Consider the following 9,356-nt stretch of genomic DNA (forward strand, 5'->3'; position numbering starts at 1 on the left):
CTTAGAAAATGACTATGATATTCACATGAAAGATTATAGTCTTTGTAAAAGAGATGACAAAGAAACCTTAATCACGAAGGTGAAAATATCAAAAAATAGAACGTTATCTTTGAGTATTTAAAATGATATTGCAAGTGTTTAAAGACTTATTATAAGGATGCGTCATGCCTTTGGCATCTTCGATTTGGTCATCTTAACTTTAGAGGACTGGAGTTACTATCCAAGAAGAATATAGTGAAAGGCTTACCATGCATCAATGACCTAATCAACTTTAAGAAGGATACTTATTAAGCAAGCAATTCAGAAAAAGCTTTCTAAAAGAGTCAAACTCAAGAGCAAAAATGCCATTCGAGCTCATTCACGTAGACGTTTCTAGTCCAATCAAGCCAAACTCCCTTGGTAAAAGTAACTACTTCCTTACCTTCATAAATTATTTTTTAAGAAAAAAAACTTAAGTGTACATTTTAAAGTAGAAGTCATAAGTTTTTGATGTTTTCAAGAAGTTCAAAGCAGCAATGAAGAAAGAAAATGGACACTAGATAAGTCATGAGAGCTGATGGAGGAGAAGAATTTACTTTTAAAGTATTTCAAGAATTTTGTGAAGCAAATGGAATTCGACACCTTATGGTTGTTCCAAAATTCCCCCAATAAAATGAAATAACAAATAAAGGTAGCCAGAACTAAACTGAAACCGAAAAAATCTGGTTCTATTCGGTTTTTTTGGTTTTAGTTCGGTATTTTTTGAACCAAATGGTTTGGTTCGGTTTTTGGATCAAAAGTTACAAAACCCAAAATAAACAGATATCATGGCATATTTGTACTTTCATGATAATATATATATATAGACACATGTTTGCACCAATCACCACTCTCGGTCTCTAATCTCTTACTTTCACCCCGTTGCCTGCATAAACCCAAACCCTAAGTCCCACCTTTGCAACTAAATCCAAGTCTGCTGGTGGCTGATACTTCCAAATCTTCATTGTCGAATTGCTACTATAGTTGTTGCTTTCTGCCATCTCTTTTGTCGCCAACCAGACAGCCGGGTAACTTGCTCTTTTTTTTTGAAATGGCTCTTTTTGAATTTTGATGTTTTTCGTATTTTATTATTACTGTACTAAATTATCAATAGTATTTAATTTTATTAATTGTATGTGGGTTTGCATATGTTACTGTACTTTTTAGATAAGTGCGATACTGTGCTAGGTGATAAAAGTTAAAGATGAAGTGGAGGGATATAAAATTTTAGTATGGCCAATGTTTAGGAAATATTTGCATATAAAAATTATATTATGCCCTAATATTTTTTGTAATTTTTTTAAAAAGGTCTATGACTAAAAGTCAACAAGGTAAAATATCATTTGGTCCATAAAGTTATGGTAAATTATATTTTGGCACAAAAACTTATTTTATTTTATTTACATTTAAACCAATAGTTTCAATATTAAAAACAATGACTATGATTCTGAAAATTCTTCATTTCAATCCAAAATTCTTACAAATTTTTTTATGAATAAAAATTTGTATATTATTTTATTTTTTTATTATACATTGATTACAATAGACCTTGTGTGCAGGATGGAAGAAAATAATAATGACATAGAGAAGATTATAAAAGATGATTTTGAAGAGAGTGTTAAAAAAAAAAAAAATAGGCAGGTGCTTGAGATCAGACATTTGGGAATTGTGTTTGAAGCTATCTAGAGGAAAAAAAGCGAAGTGTAACTACTGTAAGAAAGAGTATGTATGTGAAAGTATTAAAAGAACTTCAGGCTTGAAAACTCATTTGGAAAGAAGTTGTCCTGTGTATAAAAAAGTGAAGCCTATACTGGATGAAAATCAATGTGCTTTAGCTCGTGAAAAGGCTTTTGGTAATGCTAAGCTTGTTTTTGTAGGTTTAAGTAAAGAGGCTTGTGAGAAGTCACTTGTAAAAGATAACTATTAAAGATGAGTTGCCCTTTAAGTTTGTGGAGGTTGAGGGGTTTTTGGAGTTTATGGCTACTTATTGTCCAAGGTTTGATGTGTCGTCATGGAGGACAATTAAAATAGATATTCTTTAATTATATGAGAATGAGAAGAATATTTTGAAAATTATGTTCAGTGCAAATCATCAAAGGGCATGTATCACTACATATATTGGACTTCAATTTAGATGTGTAATTACATGGTGATAAGAGCCCATTTTAATTGACAAAAAAATGTGATTTGTATAAGAGAATACTTATTTTTGCACCTATATCTAATCATAAAGGAGAGGCCATTGGGAAGCTTATTGGAAAGTGTATGATTGATTGGAGTATTAAAAGTTTGTTCATGGTCACTGTGGACAATGCAAGTGTTAATGAAAAAGCAGTCAATTATTTGAAGAAGAAGTTAGGAAATTGGAGTCGGGATTCATTGGTTTTAAATGGTTTTATTTGCATGTTAGATGTTCAGTACACATAATAAATTTGATTGTAAAGAATAGGTTGGATGAGGTGAAGACATCAATAGATAGTATGCAATGTAGTGAAATACATTAGATCTTTCTCCTCGAGGTTACAAAAATTCAAAGCTTCTGTTGATGCAGAAAAAATCTCATATAATGAGTTTATGGTGTTAGATGTGCCGATTAGATGGAATTTAACATTCTTGATGTTGAGATCTGTGTTGAAATTTAAAAAAGCATTTGATAGATTGAAAGATAAAGTGGACATTATGTTAATTGGTTCGAAGTTGACAGATGGGATGAGAATGAGAAGGAAAAAAATTAAAGTGGGGCCACTGATGGAAGATGATTGGGATAATACAAGAAGGTTTGTCAAATTTCTATCAATCTTTTATGATGTGAATTTGAAATTTAGTAGTTTTTAAGTTTGTGATTGTGAATAATTATTTGAATGAGGAGTGGAAATTTCAAGTTCATTTGAAGCCTCTTGATGATAGTGATGATGTTTTGTTAAGTTACATGGTCAAACCCATGATAACAAAGTTTTTTGAATATTGGGGTGATAATTTAAAGAAGGTCGACATGTTATTGATAGTAGCAGTAGTACTTGATACTCAATGTAGAATGGACTTTACTACATGGTGCTTCAGTAGTTTGTATGACACCAAGACATTTGAAGAGTTGTGTGATAGCCCTAAATAGTTGTTGATGAAGCTTTTATCAAAGCTACAATTTTGGTGATCCAAATAGTGCTGCTAAGACTAGTTACATGGTTCAAACTAATGGGATAAGTAAGCATGCATGCTTTAGTTCTCTTGATCCTTTTGCACAATATAAAGAGATAAAAGCAAGTACATAAGAAGAATATGGTGGGCAAAATGAGGTTGAAAAATACTTGTGGATAAAACGGAGATGATGAAGACAACTTTGATATTTTGAATTGGTAGAGTTTGAATTGTATAGATCTCCAATTTTGTCTCATTTGCCAAAGATATTTTGGCAATTACGGTTTCTACCACTGCTTTGAAGTCAACATTTAGCACTAGGGTCGCATTCTTGACCCATTTGAGAGTTCTTTAACTCATAAAATTATTGAATCCTTGATTGGACTCAAAATTGGCTTTGAGCAATTATTATCGGAGATCACATAATGGAGCCAACCGAGGAAAAACTGAATTTTATGATGTTATTAAAGCATGTAATAACATGATTTTGTTAACTTCGATAATTTATTTGTAGTGTTTAATATTACAAATACTGATTTCATAAATCTATTTTATTTCTTTGTAGAATTTGTGAGGAATGCTAGCACAACAAGCATAAGCAGCAAAGGACCAATTGGCGATTGAGTGATGTTTAGTTTACTCATTTCAATAGCACGTATCATCTATAAGAATTTGATATATTATTTTTATAGTTATATTTATGTTTACTTTACTCATTCTAATTTTATTTGTGTAGATTTAAGTTGGGAAGTGTGGATGTCAGAAGTTATTGAAAGTTGGAAGATATTAGTGGGAAAAAGGAAGCAAAGTAATTGCATTTCTTACAGTTGATTATTAATCTCTATGTTGTAATAGTTTCTTATGGTTATGGATGTTGCTTGGATGTTATTGGGTATTTGATAGTCTATTATTTCGTTTTGTGTCATTGTTGGAATTTTTATTTTATTTTTTTGCTCTCATAGACTTATATTATGGATTATATTAAGTTAATTTGGTGTTGTTGGTGAATGATTTGGTAGTGGTAGTAAAAGATAATGGTATATTTAAGTGAATATACTAGTGATTGATGAGATTGTAAATTAATTGATGAAATCGTAGATTATACATGCTCTGAAAATATATGTACGGTACTAAAAATGAGAAAATTATTGTACAGGGTTTGAAATAGAAAATGATCCCAAAAACCAAATCAGAATTAAAATCGAAATCAGATTGTTAAGATGAACTGAAAAACCAATTACTTAAATAGAACCGTTTATAGAACTGAAACAGAACTGAAATTGAGAATTGAAACTAAACCGAAATCGAACCAAACCAACTTATTAGTTTCGATTTGGTTTTTGTTTCGTTAAATGTTTAACAATTTTTTTTAATTCTCAACTTGAATTGTACTGAAAATTTCAGGTTATTTCGAAACCGAATCGAACCAAACTGAACCAATGCCCACCCCTAACAACAAAAAGGAAGAATAGAGCTATTGTTGACATGGCAAGAAGTATGCTAAAAAACAAGAGATTACCTAAAGAATTCTGGGTTAAAGTTGCTGCATGTGCAGTCTATCTATTCAACAGATCTCCAAGGAGTTTTTGGAAGCATAACTAATGTACATGTATCAAAGAAGCAAAAAACTAAGTTGGAAAACAAAAAAGCTAGAAGTTCATCTTCATCAGCTATAACAACAATTCCAAAAGATACAAACTGTATTATCCAAACAATAGAAAGATTGTAATCAATTGAGAGGTAATTTTTAATGAAGAAGAAGAATGAGATTTTGGCCCTCCTGTGGATGACTTTAACTTCTTTCCTCTTGAAGAAAATGAGCAGTTAATGAAGTAGCAAGTAGGAGAAGAATAGCAAGAGCCCGTTATTCCCCCTACCTTTCTAGCATTAACCACTCATGAAGATTCACCACCATCATTTTTGAAGGAGAGAGATGTGGCACGCTTGAGAAGTTGACAAGATTTTAATGAGATTATTGAGAGACTTGACAATTTCACTCTCTTCTCCTTTTTTGATAATTGTGAGCCAGTGAACTTCCAAGAAATTGTACAAGACGAGAAGTGAAGAAAAGAAATGGATGAAGAAAGCAAAGCCACTATAAAGAGTGACACTTGGGAACTTGCCACTTTTCCCAAAGGTTACAAAGCCATCAATGTCAAGTGGGTGTACAAGATAAAGAAAAATGCCAAAGGTGAGAACGAAAAGCACAATGCAAGGTTAGTTGCAAAATGCTATAGTAAAAAATATGGCGTTGAATATGATGAGGTATTTGCTGTTGTTGCCATACTAAAAATTATAAAACTAATCATTTCAGTAGTAGCCTAAAGAAAGTGGAAGATTTTTTAAATAGATGTAAAGTCTGATTTCCTGAATAGATTCCTTGAAGATGAAGTCTACATCGAACAATCATTAAGCTATGTAGTAAAAGGACATGAAGACAAAGTTCTAATATTAAAGAAAACGCTTTATGGGTTAAAACAAATACCAAATGGCATGAAATAGAAAAATCGATATGAAATAGCAAAATTGACAAGTATTTTCAAGAAAAGAACTTCACCAAATACCCATATGAACATGCTGCTATCTACATCAAGAGCAAAGTTGGAGACACTTTGATTATTTGCCTATATGTGGAAGATCTCATCTTCATTGAAAGTAATCCAAGCTTATTTAAAAAGTTCAAGAGCTTGATGACCAAAGAGTTTGAGATGACTAATATAAAACTTGCGGCGTGTTATCTCGGTGTTAAAGTTAAGCAAAAAGAGGAAGGCATATTGATAGCCTACAAAAGCTATACAAAGAAAATACTCAAGAAGTTCAAGATGTATGATTACAAGCACATACACATGTCAATGGAAGACAGAGTCAAGTTATTTAAATATGATGAAGGTAAAGGTGTAGATCCAACATTCTTTAAGAGTTTGGTCAAAAGTTTACGTTATTTGACATGCACGAGACCATGCATCCTTTATGCTGTTGGACTTGTGAGTCGATATATGAAAAATCTAAAGACCACCCAGTTTAAAGCTACAAAAAGAATCTTTCACTACGTCAAAGTTACAATTGATTTCGGCTAGTTTTCCTCATTCTTTATGACTATAAGCTTGTTGGATATACCCATAGTGGCTGGAGTGGAAACATAGATGTCGAAAGAGTACCACTGGTTTCATGTTATTCATGGCAGATACTGCTTTCACACGGATGTTGAAGAAACAACTGATTGTTACACTTTCTACCTGTGAAGCTGATTACCTAGCTGCTACATCAAGTATTTTTCATATAATCAAAGGAATTTATTGAAGGAGTTGGGTTTATCACAAGAAGAACCTATGGAGATTTTTATCAACAACAAGTCAACAATTTCCTTTGCTTAGAATCAAGTTTTCCATGATCGAAATAATCATATTGATGCTCACTACCATTTCATAACGTGAATGTATTGAGAGAAATGATGTATAAGCAAAGTATGTCAAGTCTCAAAATCAAGTTGCCGACATCTTTACTAAATCCCTCAAACAGAAAGACTTTCTTAGATTGAGAAATTTACTTGGCATTGTAAGACAAGTTTCAAAAGGGATGTTATGAAAGTAAACATGTTTTACTATGTGTGTGAATTGTTAGTGGAATGTGTTAGATGTTGTAGGTGAAGTGGCATGAGTTAGGTTGAGGATTAGTGTGGTGGCTAAGAATAAAGGAGTGGTTACGATTAAATTTGTCAGTTTATGTGTGTATTTGTATTAATTCTTGGTACCATAGACATCATTGTTGCTTGTATTATTAGCATCTCAAAAATAAGAGATCAAGTCTAAGAAGAAGATTGTAATAAGAAGAAAACCTAAGTTGTATAAAAAGTGATGTTGAGCTTTGGGAGTTATATTAGTGTTGAGTTTTAATGAAATAAATTGCTTGAGTTTTCAAAATTCTCTAATAGGACAGAAATAGGCTTTATTGTTCTTGAATTTCGTGTGTATATCAGCATACAACAACAATAAGAAAAAGAAGTAAAAGGGTATCGTTTGGTCCTCGAACATAGAATGTGGTTACATCATTGTCTATTCAATTAAAGACAGAGGATAATAATCCTAATGCCATTATTTGCTTATGATTAACGGGATAATCATGAAAAGAAAATTTCCTGAAATCACCTCAAACCCTCATGCCAATATTTGTTTATGGTCAGAGGATAATCACTAAAAAGAAAATCTCTTCAAATCATCTCGCAAGAGTCCATTGCCTCATTTCTCATTTTAAGCATCCAAACCCGTGCTAGATTTTTTTGTCATGTGTATCTTTTGTAATTTTTAAATATAACAACTGTATTTATATAAAAGCTCATGAGAGTGATAGAAGTCAATCAAAGGACTTTACAACACTTAAAATCCAATTAGACTTAAATGGCTTCTAAATTGTTATTGATGTTGGGCCAGTCCATCCCATTAGCAGCGCCAATTCCAGCGATAGTACGCAAACCTTGAAGCCTAGAGAGGCTTCTACTAAGGACATCCTCATATGTTGTACAAACAAGCTACAAAAATATGCTGCTTATCTATGGTGATATTTTAAGGATTTAATTTATATTTTAAAAAAGCCATAATTTTAAACCATGCTACATAGGTCCCTGTATGTAAAAAGGGTAATATTATCAGTAAAGGTTTAGACTGTAGAAACTCTTGTTGTTGTATCAATAGGTAATTTTATATGATTTGAAAAAACTTTTGATAGATTAGACTTTTGATTAGGAAAATTAATATTAAGTTTCTCAATATATGTGTCAAAAGTGACTCGCCCTAATTTAGACAACAGAACACATTGCAATAAAGGAAAATAATCAAACACAATAATTTGTTGGGATCTATTTTTCATATTTACATATATTTATAATTCTCACCATATGTGTAAGACATATGGTATTGATTCTTTCTATTTATACATCACACAATGATGTTAATCTTTACCGTATGTGCATCACATAGTGAGTTGATCTATGTTATAAGTGCATGCAATAATAGGCTTGTCTGAGAAGGAATGAAGGATCTTCGTATGATTCCTATCATCTACAAAATAAAACTATTGTGATACTAATTAGATAATTAAAAGATAACATTTAGAACATATAATAATTAGGGTTTAATTTGGCATGCAATATTTAAACATTGGTATATTCCATTTTTTTAAGCTCTCCATTATAGCTACTCTTCGTATTAATTTATACTAAGTTGTACACTCTTATACATAGGTCTTATAGTGCAATTTATGCACTAGTTTTGCATTGTTTACTTCCCTTACTATCGATGTTTTGCACTTAATAATAATGATTTACTTGTGTTTTATTTTTGTAGGTGCAATTCTATTGATTGGTGCTAAAATTGAGCTACAAGATGATGTTTGAGGATGATTGTTTTCCTGGAGAAATTATGAGCTTTAGAAGAACTTTGTTGATAAGGCGTGGGCGAGTGCTGTCAACTAAGGGCCTACAGTTTTTATTTTAACGTGTTTTGTCTTTTTTATTATTTTTGTAATTTTGAATTTAATATTTAGATAATATTTTAGATATTAGTATATTATTTTTTGAAAAACTCTATAAGAGAGGGGAGACGTGAAAAACAAAGGGGATGAGATTTTTGAAGAAAAAAAAAATCCTAGATCTAAATTTTTCTCTTCTCTCTATGAAGAACTAAACCTATTATTTTGGTTGAAGGTTAATAAAGTTTTTATTCATCATTACTGTGAGATCTTTCTTATGCTTTAATTGTTTTATTGCTTTTTGGGTATTTGTTTATTCTCTAAATTATTGTCATGATTATGTTTGTTAATTAGATACTTGGCCACTATTTAATTATCAACTTAATCTATTGTCAATTAAAAGATTCATTGTATGAAGATTTTAATGTTTGTGACAAATAGCATAGTAGTGCGTTGTGTTATGAGAATAAACAATTTAATTTAAATGAACCATCATATGCGTTTGTTTATTAGGATTTGGATCTCTCTGGTTTTTCAGGCTATCAATTGATTAAATCCTATGATCGTATCTAGGGTTGTCTATTGATTAGGTAAATAACCAATGGTCGTACCTGGGTTATCGACTAGTTAAGGAGAAATTAGCTATTAGAGGGTCTCAGTAGCTATAACCGGTCTATTCATAAGTAGTAATGATTTATATTTGAATCAATGATCAGTAGTCAAATCAAGCTGAGTTAATT

This window comes from Citrus sinensis, chromosome 9 (genome assembly GCF_022201045.2).
Source record: "Citrus sinensis cultivar Valencia sweet orange chromosome 9, DVS_A1.0, whole genome shotgun sequence".
NCBI classification, from domain to species: domain Eukaryota; kingdom Viridiplantae; phylum Streptophyta; class Magnoliopsida; order Sapindales; family Rutaceae; genus Citrus; species Citrus sinensis.